Source organism: Saimiri boliviensis, chromosome 5 (assembly GCF_048565385.1).
Source record: "Saimiri boliviensis isolate mSaiBol1 chromosome 5, mSaiBol1.pri, whole genome shotgun sequence".
Classification (NCBI taxonomy): domain Eukaryota; kingdom Metazoa; phylum Chordata; class Mammalia; order Primates; family Cebidae; genus Saimiri; species Saimiri boliviensis.
Window position 1 is genome coordinate 131,582,996 of NC_133453.1, and position 14,588 is coordinate 131,597,583.

Below are 14,588 nucleotides of genomic sequence, written 5' to 3' on the forward strand. Positions count from 1 at the left end.
ATCTGAAGATCCTGAGAATTCTGAGAATTCTTATTCGTCCGTCCTGTACAATAGAGATCATGCCTATCTGCCCATAGTTCTCAATTAGCAACACGGGTTTTTGATGAGTTTGACCACGTTTCCCTCATCGGTTAAGGTGTCTAGTAAGATACTATTTTGACAGTATGTTTTTATTTCTGGTAATTCTTTTAACCTCATGGTTCTTCTCCATTCAAAAGAGACAATGAAGGATCCACTGCCCCCCGTTAGATTATTTACCACGGAGCCCGGAAAATTAAAAAAAGTCAGTTCAAGTCTTTTGAGTATCAAAATGGAATTTGAAGGGGATATGCTTTAGGAGTTAAAGAACATAAACTTTAATCTTCAAAATTCTGAGCCACAAAGAATTGAAGGCACAAACCTCAGGCTATCAGTGGTAGGATGGGATGAAGAGATAAAATGTCAAGCAACCTTGCTTCTAGATTAGGTAAAAAGTCCATGAGAGGTACGGAGAAAAGAGTCAGGAGACCAAAGGGGGAACTTGGATGATTATGAGTTCTGGATAAGAGACCCTACATCCTTGATTCTAGACTGAGGCTTAGTACCCAATAGATTTGTGAGAGAAGACCTGGGCCTTATCTCCTGGGTCACTTCAGGTTTCTATGAGCTCTTAATAGGAAAGGAGAGTTCTTGGTGCCCCCAGATAAACAGGGGCAGTAAGATGTTCTGAAATTCCAAAAAGAGAAAATGACAAAATGAATGATGTATTAGTCAGAGTTCTCTAGAGAAACAGAACCAACAGAAGAGCTATCTATGTATCTATCTATCACTCAATCAATCATCTATCTCTACCTCTCTCTCATATATATATATATATATATATATATATATATATATATATATATATGGAGCTCAGCCTCAGTCTAGAATCCAGGGGTATCTTATTCATCCAGGACTCATAATCCCATAATCATTGAACTTCGTTCCTGAATAATTACATGTCCTGGTTACACTTACACACACACACACACACATATATAAACAAACATATATGTGTATATATACACATAGACACTCCCATCTCCATATATATGTAGAGAAACAGAGGGAGTTACGATGGATTGGCTTACACCATTATGGAGACTGAGACGTTTCATGATTGGCCACCTGCAATTTGAAAGCCAGTGAGTTTCATTCTAGTTCAAAGCCAAAGGCCTGAGACCCAAGGAGCCAATGGTGTAAGTCTCAGCCCAAGTTGACAGACCCAAGAATTAGGAGCTTGGATGTCTGAGACTAGGAAAATTTAGATGTCCAAGTTCAAGCAAAGAGCAAATTTGCCCTTCCTTGGTCTTTTTGTTCTATTCTGGCCCTCAGAACAGATGATGCTGGTTCTCATGGAGAATGTTATTGTCTTTATTCAGTCTCCTGATGCCAATGCTAATCTCTCCAGAGATACCCTCACAGACATACCCAGAAGTAATGTTTTACCAACTATCTGGCCATTCCTCAGTCCAGTCAAACTGACATGTACAACTGAGCAACACAGACGAGGATGGCAGTGAACATGAAGGGGCCTTGATGCCTGCTTACAGAACGAGGAGCCATAGTGTGCACAGATGGATGACTGAAGGTCTATTTCACCCTCATCCTCAGCCAAGTGTGGTGTCTGATTACTGCACCCCCACAGCACCTAAGACATAGGCCAGCTGACTAAGTCTCCCTAATGTCTACTGAGATTCATGGTTTATGCTTTTCAAAATGGGGACTTATAGCATATCTGTGTATATACTTTAGGAAAAACAAGATATTCTATCACTCTGTGTTTGTGATGTGAACATTAATACCTGCTGCAGACATGTGTGACTCAAGAACAGGACCAGTCCCAGCCCTGATGTCCAGATGTCCTGTGAGCAGCCCACTGGCTGAGCAGACCCACCCTATCATGAATATGCACAAGGGTGGCTCATTCCCTTGGTGTATCCAGCAATTCTGGGCAAGCTAACTGTGATTCTGTCCGTTTTTATTTCACTTAAGAAGAAACATAGAAAAACAAAGAAGTCATAGAAAAACAAAGTGATGCCATTATAAAGAAAACATTGATTGGTAGGCCGAGGCGGTTGGATCACAAGGTCAAGAGATCGAGACCATCCTGGTCAACATGGTGAAACCCCGTCTCTACCAAAAATACAAAAAATTAGCTGGGCGTGGTGGCGCGTGCCTGTAATCCCAGCTACTCAGGAGGCTGAGGCAGGAGAATTGCCTGAACCCAGGAGGCGGAGGTTGCGGTGAGCGGAGGTTGCGGTGAGCCGAGATCGCGCCATTGCACTCCAGCCGGGGTAACGAGAGCGAAACTCCGTCTCAAAAAAAAAAAAAAAAAAAGAAAAAGAAAAAGAAAACATTTAATCATTATTTCTTTATAAAATTCCATCAGTCATATAAGACTGAACTTTAATGCAGGTAACAAATGCTAGAGGACACACTCCCAAAGTAATCAATACCTGCATGTACTGTAACACTGAACTGGGAATCCACTGGGCCTTGGTTGGATACTCAAGCAGCCATAAAGATGAGGTCAGGCAGTGTCTCACTCAGCATCTTTAGGGATCTCTTTAGCATCTAATTTTTCTCTCATGCCAAATATTACCTCCCCTCTAAGAAAATAGAGAGAAATGAGTATGTCCTGGTGTGTCACGAGGACTACAGTGATGGTGTACCAAAAGCAACGTGGGATCCAGATGGATCTGGATTTGATTGTTAATTTAATTACTCTTACTTCCTGTGTGATGTTAAAACAGTGACTTTTTCCCCCCTGAACTTGAATTTTTGGATCTATAAAGTGGAATTGCTATAAGATATAACTATTGAATTGACTACAGCCAAATAGATTTTCAATAACCATAAGATCCTTTCACCATTATAATATAATTAGAAATGACATTTTTATACTTCTCCAAACCAGTACACAGAGGGATAGCCAACATCCTCTCCCTCCTTCTCTGCTTCTTAATCTCCTTACTGGGAGACTTAAGTTGGCTGGAGAAAAGTATGCTTAGTCACCCCAAACTGTGGTGTAGAAGACATTCATTCATTCATTCATTCATTCAATAGCTACTTCTTGAGTGCCTTCTTAGTTCTTGGAATTCATTATTCTGAAAAACTATCAATGTGTGTGTGTTTTAATAGAGGGTGATAGACAATCCACAAAAAACTAGGTAAATAAATAATAAAATATATTAGAAAGTGTTAATTACTATAGAGAAACAGAAAAGGCATAGGTAGTAATAGGTGTAGGATTGGTGGGCTAGTGGCTTGCAATTTTAATCAGGATGATCAGGGTAGGCTTCAGTGAGAGAACTCGAAGGAAGCTGCCATGAGAATACTTGAAGATCATCACAGACAGGGAGTGGCCACTACAAAGGTCCTTGGGAAGAACATGGTGCCTGGCATGTCTGAGGAAAGGGAAAGTGGCCACTGTTGAAGGGGAAGAGGTCAGAAAGAAGGGGAGGCACAGAGAAACAGACCGAAAGCCCAGCTGGTTTTCAGCATTGGGGATCATCATGGCTGGGGTTTTCCTCTTTCTTGATGGGGAAGTGGAGTCCTCTGAGGAGAACCATTTTTCCTACTCCACTTGTTCTAGAAAACTGCAGATAAACAGCCTCAGCTGGAATATGATGGGGCCTTTTATCCTTGTCCTGCAATTGAATCTGACAGAACCGCATCTCAGGAAGGGGAAGGAGGACTCATGTAGCCTTGACCCTTACTCAGAATCACCCTCTGTCAAGGCTAGTGTGTCTGTGGACTCAGCCTTGAGACACGATTAGCTGTACTACTTCAAGTGAAGAAGGGGAATTCCAGGGATGTGAAGGGGGAAAAAAAGAAGGGAAAACTTGCATGGTGTCTCAAAAAGACCAGGAGGCTCCAAAGATGGGGGTGAACTTGCCTGCTATAGTCCCAGGCAGCCCACTTAACCCACCCAAGCCTCTCCCTATTCTACAAAATGAAGGTCAAGTAATGCCCAAGATTAGGTCAAGGTTAATCTCCACGATTCTTTCCACCACACAGAGTCTCTCGCTCATGCACATGTGACTGGTTACCTGGTTCTCCAGGGAGCCTTTTCATGTTCTGAGCTAAAGCACAGCAATCGTGGTGGGGTGAATTATGTTCTCTGCAAAATCCATATGCTGAAGCCCTAGCCCCCGAGTACCCCAGGATGTGGTTGTATTTGGAGAGAGTATTTAAAGTTATAATGAGATCAGACGGTGGTCCCTGATCCAATCTGACTGGCATCTTTGACAGAGGTGGCGATTTGGACACAGACAAGTACAGAGGAAAGAACGTATGAGGACACAGGGAGCAGAAGACAATTATCTACAGGCTCGGGAGAGAGGCCTCAGAGGAAGCCAGCCCTGTTGAAATCTTGATCTTGGGTGTCTAGCTACCAGAACTGTGTGGAAAACAAAATTCTGTTGCTTGAGCAAATTGCAGCCCTAGCAAATGAATTCAGCAACAACATCATAATGTCAAAACTGCATCCATAGAAGCAGCATGGCCTCAGAGCACATAGGCATGTGGAGAAGAGGATGCGCATAGGAAAAGGGAACCAAGCCCCTCTCTAGGGCATCCCAGCTGATGCTTAGCTCAGCTCAGCTCGTCTCAGACTCTACTCAGTATATGTGAAAATGTACTTCTGCTGCTCTTCCCAAGCCGCAGGACCTAACAAACCCAGAGAGGTGTCCATGCCTCTGCGGCCCTGCAGGCACAGCTGCCTTGTGGACCAACACTCCCTTCCAGTCCTGAGTTTGGGCATCTGCTCTGGGTTTAGCTCATATTCCTGTGTCTAGCCTGGCACGCCCTTGTTGGGTTACCCTTTCTGTTTTCTTATCACTGAATCTGATCTCCTTCTGCTTAGGGCTTGGTGATTAACCAGAGTGGTCCTATAATACAAATGAGATTCTTCTTTAATTATCAGAGATATTCAAGGTGGCTTTATGTTGGAATTTCTGTGGATGCTGTCTTTTTCTGCTAAATAATAAAAAGGATAAGCAATATTTTAAAGTAGTCATTAAACATGGAGCAATATTGTAATAATAATAGCATTAATTTTAAAAACCACAGCACTCAGACCCTTAGTCATTATTCATTTTTCATGTCTTCTATACATGTTAAATTTGTAATCATAAAATAGATACAATTTTAGGCTCTGCTTTTCTGTCATTACAGGGTGGACACTTTTATTTGTTGCTGTATAATACATACTATTGTGTTTAGAGGCTTCATAATATTATCTCTATATGAATGTACCTGGTCTTAAATGTCTTGTAGGACATTCAAGCCATTTAAAAATTCTTCGCTATTTTCAGTAATACTGAAGTGAACCTCTCTATCAAAATAGTGTTCTCCATCTTTGAGGACAATTTCATTAGAAAATTTTCCAGGAATAAAATGATTAAGTCAAACAATCTGAGTATTTTTATAATTTTAGAAACACATCAAATGTCCAAAAGACTTGTCAATTTACTTTGCCTATAGCAGTGTACATGTACTAGTCTCATTTCAACCTCATCAGAAACTAGTGTTTTCATTTTTCTTTTTTTAGCAAAATCAAAATGTGACTTTATTTTTGTTTTGATCATAATTCCTTCATCAAAATGTTTTATTTTAGACTTCGCAAATGTGTGAATTTATATTGAAGTTAAGATATAAATAAAGTCATGGTGGTGAGGAATAAATATTCAATACCCACTACCTGCCAGACAGTTTACTAGAGACTTTATACTCATTAATTTTTAATCCTCACGGTAACCTGTGCTTATTTCACAGATGAGTCACCAGAGACTTTTCTTGATTATGGAACTGATCCAGAGGTCTAGTAGGTAAAACAGGTGAATTAAAACTCAAAGCTGTCTCCAGTTCTGAAATGACCGATACTGTTAGAAAATGGATTTACAGACATTGAGCATTGATATATAAGCTCATACTAGACCAGAAGCTGAGACTCATCTGGGAGCAATCAAAACAGCATTTGAGCTCAGAACTCAGAGATCCAGATACAGTGAGTCTGGAGTGTGGCCTGGAGGTCTGTATTTTCATGTAACAACCCAGGAGATTCTCATTGTCAGGCAAGATTTGTACTTGGCATTTGACATGGATTTTCCACTCTTAGCTATCACAATCATGTGCAGAGCTTGGTAAAACTTACAAATCCTGAAACCATGCTTCATTCCAAAGTGGGGCAGAAGAATATGTCTCTTAGCAGGCTCTCCCAGGTGTTGTTTATATTTCATTTTTTTATTTTACCTTAAGTTCTGGGATACATGTGCAGAATGTGCAGTTTTGTTACATAGGTATATGTGTGCCATGGTGGTTGCTGCTCCTGTCAACCCGCCCTCTAGGTTTTAAGGGTATTCTTACAAAGCAGGTGCTCAGGGCTGCTCAGCGGCGTGTGGGAAGTCCAACCCTAGGATCTCACTGCTGCTGCCTATTGGATCTGTGGGATGGGATCCTGTATTGAATGATGATCTTTTATAGGGCTCTTTGGTTACACAAATAGAAGTCTCTGGAATATAAAGTAACAGAAGGATCTGGTGTGCCCACCCCTGGAGACTGTTTGCAATTATATAATCTCCCTGAAGATCACTGTATGAACTTTGAAGACCTTTAAACACCTATAATTGATCATCATTTCTTAACTACACTCATGCATCTTAGTTCTTACACTGTATTATGTTAAAAGTGTATTTCTTTCGTGCTGCCAAAAAATAACACACAATGTCTGCTCTCATGACAAGGCATGATTCTAAAACCCTCCTCCATTTTAGCAATGCCCCCACCCCCTGCACCCCCCTACTAATTGTTATATTCACACTTTGGATAAAGAGCCTAAGATAAGGGTTTAATTTGGATTAATAGGATAATTACTATGTGACAAACAAATGCCAAATAATGTGAATAACTGCTTTGTAAGAGAGTTCTTGTTTTGACAAAGGTTTGCTTTCAGGTGTGTGGCCTGAATCCTAAACCTCAGAAATATTTCCCAGGCTTCTGATGAAATTTGAATTTAAACATACAGTGCAACCTTACCATTTTCCTGTATATTTTTATGAGTCAATTTTACATGCTGCAGGGGAATCTTTCTATTATTCCTCAGCCTTTGCTGAGACAGCTGAATTGTCACCTTGACCTTGTTGATACCCCCAAAGGCAGTTTCCTGAAAAGGAGGAGGCAGTCTCTAATCTACAGGGGGGAGGAGGACATTCATTTTGCAAGATGGCACCTGTGTTCACCAGAGCACCCATTATTTATGTATTTCTCATCCCTGTTAAACTGTAAGCTCCAATATCTGCGAGTGATGTGCATTAATACTTTGGATGGTAACAATGTCAAAATATCTTCAATACCTACTAATTTTGGAGCCATCATGATGCCATGAATACTGTGCTAATTACTATTAGGCATAAGTCAGAGAAAAGAGAAATGCAACTGAGAACATTTGCCAAAGGTTCAATGAACATTAAGTGACAGAAGTGGGATTCAAACTCAAAACTGCCTGACTCCAAACCCGTATTTATAAGGCCCTCTTTAGTATCACCGCTACCCAACCTGTAGTAGGTACTTAGTACATAGTAGGTATTAAGAGTAGTACTGGGAGTGAAGGGCTAACATTGATTGAGGGTCTACTCTTTGTTATATATGGTGCTCAGCTCTGCAGACATTATCAACTCCCAGAACCTAACCACCACACTTCCCTGTGGTCCCACCTGTAATGACAGTGGCTACGTCTGAGGATTGCCTATGGTGGGCTGGCTCTGGCCCCTGTGCAATTGGCTGACATTTCAGTCCAGCTCAAGGCTTTTGCTACCTGAATTACTCAATTATTTTTCTCCCTTCCCTCCTGACTTCCCCATTCTCTCTGCCCCTTGTGCATTTTATGCTGGGCCCATTTTTCACCTACCCGCACATTTTACTCCACTGCTGTCAATCACCTGAATCAGCTCCATGCACATAAAACATGTACTGGGCACCTATTACATGTCTTGCACTAAACATTGTCCCAGTTCACAGCCCCTCGCAGCCCCCAGGGGCTTCTCCACACCTTCCAGGTTCATTCCCAGTCACTGTGACAAGCAGCGCTCAGGGCCACCCCCTGTGCTGCCTGGAGCCACAAACTCTTCTCATCTCTTACCAGTTTATGACCTTGGACAAGTTACTTAACTCATTTGTCCCTCATCTTTCTCATCTTTGCAAATGTGATCATAATAACAGTACCTGCCTCTTCAGGTCAGGGGAGAGTTAAATTAATTCATACATGTAATGACCTTGTAACAGTTCTTGGATCATAATAAGAGCTCCGAGGCTGTCACTCTTCCCATCAGCCTACTCCAAGGGTCTTCTCTCAGTGTATCTCAGTTCTGGTTGCTCAGTGGGCTGTGTCCTTTTAAGTGGGCATTTCTCTCTGTTCCCCTTTACACTCACTCCTTCGCATTCTTCTTCTTTTAGTTTTTAATTTTTTTCTGCCTTTCCTTCCCGTTTCTTGTTAGTCTATTACCCCTGAAACCACACGTGAAGGTGTTTGTGCTTATACCGTACATGCAGTCATCAGCCCATTGGAAAAGTGAAAGGTTCGGTCAATTTTATGGTTTGTTTTTAACAAAATGGGTTTGTAAACTGAATAGAATCAACCACATGTAGGAACTGTTTCATTAAAAATTACAGTTTCATCCAAGTAATTTTGTCTGTAGCTGTGTGTGTGTTTGTGTGTGTGTTGTAAGGGTGACGTCCACCCACACTGCAAATGGAAGCCAGGTCCACTGAGTCCTCAGTGATTAAGTTAGAAAGACACTAAATTTCTCTATGCCTCAGCTCCCATATCTGAACAGCAGGCATAGGTGAGCCTAATTCATAGTGGTGTTTGGGGAAATACTTTGTCGATATTAAAAGTCTAGTAGAATTGAAGCAAAATGCTAAAAAGAAAGCTTTAAAATCTGTTGTATCTCTTTTTCCCTTAGCTTCTAATCATGAATATGTACAGACTACCATCCTGTCCCAAGATTTCATGTCTCTTGGCACACATGATAACGTGTGTGCATGTGTGCGTGTGTGTGTGTGTGCGTGTGTGTGTGTGTTTCCTCCTACATTACATATTTACAGGATTGTATGCCTCTTGTTTAAAAAACTGTTTGTAATTTGAAGTTTAATGGCTACCATGAGGCTTTTTGGAATAAAGTATGGCATTGGCACCAAATACTATTCAATAGTTGGAGACTCAGCCTCAGTTTGGTGATGCTGTAGATGATAGACGTCAAAGAAGATGAGACACAGAAAATAAGAAGCTCTTTTCTGTTCTCCTTCATTAATTATGGAATAATTTGATAAACAATAGGAAAGAGTCAAATTGGGAAAAAACTGGTGAAGATATTGCAATATTGGATAAATTTCCTTATATGAGTCTTCATGACATTTTTTTCTAAAAAAAAAAAAAGCCTATAGATTGGTATCCTGAGGCTAAAAATTCTCCTAATACTTTCCATATAAACCAGTCCATGCTGCCTAAATATTACCTGAGGAGCTGTTGCTGTATGAATGGGAAGATTCTAAGGCTGGTAATAAAAAAAAAATGTGTAAGTTAAATGTGTTCATTTAAGCATCTCAGCATCTATTCAACTCACATGCAGATTGTGATTTAAGTGGAGCCCTGTTACTTGACTACAGAATTGGAGCGTATGACCCAGACCTAAGCCAATCAATTGCAGAACATTCTTCCTGCTGAGATAAAATTTTGATTCAATCAAAGCATGTGAGATATAATTAAATTTTTTCCTGAGATCTTAAAATCTCTCTATTTCCATCTGACTTGAATCTGGAAGAATCTGATATCAAGAAGTATCACCATTATCTTTCAAAATTAGAATCAGAACTTGTTCATTCAAAAAAAAAAGAATGAAAAGTAGATGTATGTTGGGACAAGAGAGAAACTGGGTCTAATGCAGTGGGGTATATCCTATCACACGTCTGCTCTGAATCAGCAATTCCTAGTACATGAGAGGGAAAAATAAGGAGAACATAGAAAAATAGAAGACAGAGGAAAATAACATTAAAAGAGGAATAACAGGGAGGACCCTAATAATTATTCAGTGCTTAATATGAACCAAACCCCCATGCCAGGCACTGTCTATGACTGACCTTATTTATTCTCATGGTAACTAGGTACTGTTAGTGCCATTTGTAGAAAAGAATTTACATAAATTAACTGACTTGTCCAATCTGATGAGTGCATTGCCTGCCTTGTGGAACATGACTAGGCTTCATCTTTATCTCATTCAGAGCTTTTCACAGCTCTGTGAACAGGTAACCTCAGAAATGTCAAAGAGTGCTATGATTTCAATGTGTCCTCTCTAAAATCCTTGTTGAAATGAACACTCACTGTGGTGATATTAAGAGTTGGGGCCTTGGAGAACTGATAAAGTCATGAGGGCTCTGCCATTCATGAGGGATTAGTGCCTTATAAAAGAACTGGAAGGAACCATTGTGGGGCCCTTTTTGCACTTTCATCATGTGAGGACACATCATTAGTCCCCTTCAGAGGATGTAGCAACAAGGGACCATCTTGAAAGCAGAAACCAGGCTGTCACCAGACACCGAACTTACTGGTGTCCTGATCTTGGACAACCCAACCTTCAGTACTATGCCTCCAGTTTTACCAGCCTCTAGTACTGTGAAGAATACATTTCTCTTCTTTATTTTTAGTTTTTGAGACATCAAAAAATAAAAATGTGATGTCTCAAAAAAATAAAAATGTGAGATATTTTTATTTCACTCCTTTGCTCAGGCTGAAGTGCAGTGGTGCAATCCTGGCTCACTGCAGCCTCAACCTACCAGGCTCAAACAATCCCCCCACTTCAGACTCCCAAGTAGCTGAGGCTACAGGCACACAACACCACACTAGGCTAGTTTTTAAATTTTTCTAGAGATGAGGTCTCACTATCTTGTCCAAGCTAGTCTCAAACTTTTGGGCTCAAGTGATTCTCCTGCCTCAGCTTCCTAAAGTGCTTGGATTACAGGTGTGAGGGACTGCACTTGGCCTGTTCTTATAAATTACAAAGACTAGAGTATTTTTGGTCATAATAGGGCAAATGCACTAAGACAGCCTTCCTGAATCACACAGTAAGAAAGAGCTGATATGTGGATTGACACTGAAATATATACAAACACATCTAGATACACCATTTACTACATATATATCATTCTGAAATGAGGTGGTTTCTTCTGTCAGCATTAGCTAATATTTTCATTATTAAAGGAAGACTATTTGATTATGACTGTTTGAGGTCCTGGGTCAGGATTATAGTGCAGCTCAAACTCAGATTACCCTAGTAAGAATGTGGGCAAATTTCTGGATACGGAAAGATTTTCTTATCAGTTTCTGAGTTATTTGATTTATTTTATATGCCATATACAACTGATCTAATCCCAAAGCTTGATATCAAACCTATTTGTATTCAGGCATCCATTTAAAGAAGATAGCCACTATTCTGAAGAACTTGTTCTTTGGTGGTACAAAGATTTAAAGAAACTTGCCAATGTATAATTGAAGTCATTTATCCATGATAAATGTATTATTGAAACACAGAGGTTAACAAATTAAAAAATACTACTTGCTTATGAATGGGAACACCACCATGGTGACACTCATATAGATACAGTGTACAGAGTCATCCCTTATACATTAAAAAATAAATTCAACCCCCATTGCAGCTGGTCCTGCCTCCTGCCTGGTCTCCTTGCCAGACAAGTGGAATTGGACAAGAGATTTTTGTGGTTTTGCTTTACAATCTCTCACCCATCTGACATTCGTTCTATCATTGATTCAATCTTTCAACCACCCATTCACACACTCACCAAATAAACACTAAATGCCTATTGTGTCAGCAATACTGTTTTGCAGAAAGTTTCACCCTGAATCAAGAAGGAAGAGTTTATACAAATTACAAATGATATACTGCAATGATGAAAACATTTATTGACACCAATAAACTATGCATCCTCATTCAGATACTCATTCATTCAGATTTTACAAATACTGAGATGTGCAGACACTCTCTCAGATGTTTGCAATCATGTTAGCATGCAGAGAGACCAGCTCAAAATTTGTAATATGGAGGGGAAATCTGCAGCTGTCTGTCTGGAATATTTAGTTACGTGAAATCTCGCTTGCCCTTATTTACACCTCTCAATTTGGAAAACAGAAGAGTATAAAGGTAGAAACTATTATTTCAACATTCTGAAATAACCACTTTTTAATATTTTGGTCTTTGGTTTTTAAGTCTTGTGCAAAAATGTAAGTTTATATATAAATGTATAGATATATATATATACAGAGAACTCTATATATATTTTCTACCAAAAAGTACATTATACACAGTATTTGATAGCTATATATTCATTTATCAAGTATCTAATGGGATTTTCCAGGTCAGCGGATATTCTTCTATAACATTATTTTTAGTAACTACATCTCCATGAATATGCCATATTTCACTTAGTCCTATTATGAAACATTTAAGTCGTTTTGAGATTTTAATATTGTAAATTGTACTACCATATCAGTCAGCTATTGTTAAAATAATGCTGAGTAACAAACCTCTATAAAACTCAATGCCTTAAAATAATAATCTTCATATTCATAAATGTACTGCTCAGCCATGGCAGCTGTGGTTCCCTGTATAGATTGACAATTCAGGATCTTCTCCAAGTGGCTCTCTTCTTCCATGAAACATTAGACTATCTGGGGTATGCTATTTTATGGCAACAGCAGGAATAAGCTTGACTTTACAAGCACATTCTGAGTCCTTGGTGACATTACAGATGCCCATAAAAAATTATCAAAAACAAATCATATGACCAAACTCAAAGTGTACTCCAACTTTGTAAAGAGAAACCCCAAGAGGACATGGTAAAAAAGCAAGATACTGAGAAGGGTGAAGAATCTGGGACAAGAATGTTATCTATTACAATTACAGTAAATATGTTTGTATGTATCATTTAATAATATATATCTCTTTTAAAATGTTGTTTCTTTAGGATTACTTCCTAAAAGCTGGGTTGGACAATATGCTTTCACTAGCGCATATACATGTAACTAATCTGCCCAAATCACTTGCTCTCAGGTGCAGATATCTGCTGTAACGTTAAGCTCCACTCTATGGAGTTAATCCAGCCATCTCAAGCTTGCTGATACTCCCTTTATTTCCATGATTCTTTTTTGGTTTTTAAATTTCAACTTTTATTTTAGGTTCAGGGGTACATGTGCAGGTTTTTCATGGGTTTGTTATGTGACTGAGGTTGGGGATATGAATGATCCTGTCACCCAGGTAAGGAGCATAGTACCCAGCAGGTAGTTTCTCAGCCTTTGCCCCTTATCCCCTCCCCTCCCACCTCTGCTAATCCCCAGTGTCTGCTGTTTTTGTTCTTATCTTTTATTTTTATTTTTATTTATTTATTTTGAGACGAAATCTTGCTCTGTCACCCAGACTGGAGTGCCGTGGCCGATCTCAGCTCACTGCAACCTCCACCTCCCAGGTTCAAGGGATTCTCCTGCCTCAGCCTCCCAAGTAGCTGGGATTACAGGTTTGTGCTACTATGCCTGGCTAATTTTGTATTTTTTGTAGAGATGGGGTTCCGCCATGTTGGCCAGGCTGGCCTTGAACTCCTGACCTCAGGTGATCCACCCACCTCCGTCTCCCAAAGTGCTACAATTGTAGGTGTGAGCCACTACCCTTGGCCTGTTGTTCTTATCTTGATATCCATGCATACCCAATGCTTAACTCCCATTCATAAGTGAAAACAATGTGTTATTTGGTTTTCTGTTCCTGCATTGATATCCATGTGTACCCAGTGCTTAGCTCCCATTTATAAGTGAGAACAACGTGTTACCTGGTTTTCTGTCCTGCATTAATTCACTTAAGATAATGGCTTCCTGCTGCATCTCTGTTGCTGCAAACAACACAAATTTATTCTTTTCTATGGCTGCATAGTATTCCATAGTATATATGTATCACATTCGCTTTATCTCATCCACCACTGAAGGGCACACCTAGATTGGTTCCATGACCATGCTGTTGTGAATAGTGCTGCAATGAACATACTAGTGCATGTGTTTTGCTGGTAGAATGATTTCTTTCCTTTGGGTATATTCCCAGTAATGAGATTGCTGGGTCAAATGGTAGTTCTGTTATAAGTTCTCTGAGAAATCTTTAAGCTGCTTTTCACAGTGGCTGAGCTAATTTTCACTCCCATGTACAGTGTCTAAGAGCTTCCTTTTCTCTACAGCCCTGCCAGCATCTGTTATATTTTGACTCTTTTATAACAGCCATATTAATTGGTGTAAGATGGTATCTCATTGTGGTTCTGATCTTCGTTTCTCTAATGATTAGTGATGTTGAGCACTTTTTCATGTTTGTTGGCTGCTGGTATATCTTTTAAGAAGTGTCTGTTCGTGTCTTTTACCCACTTTTTAATGGGGTTTCCTTTTGCTTGTTGAATTGTTAAGTTTTGTATAGATTCTGCATATAGACCTTTGTCAGATGCATAGTTTGTGGATATTTTCCCCCATT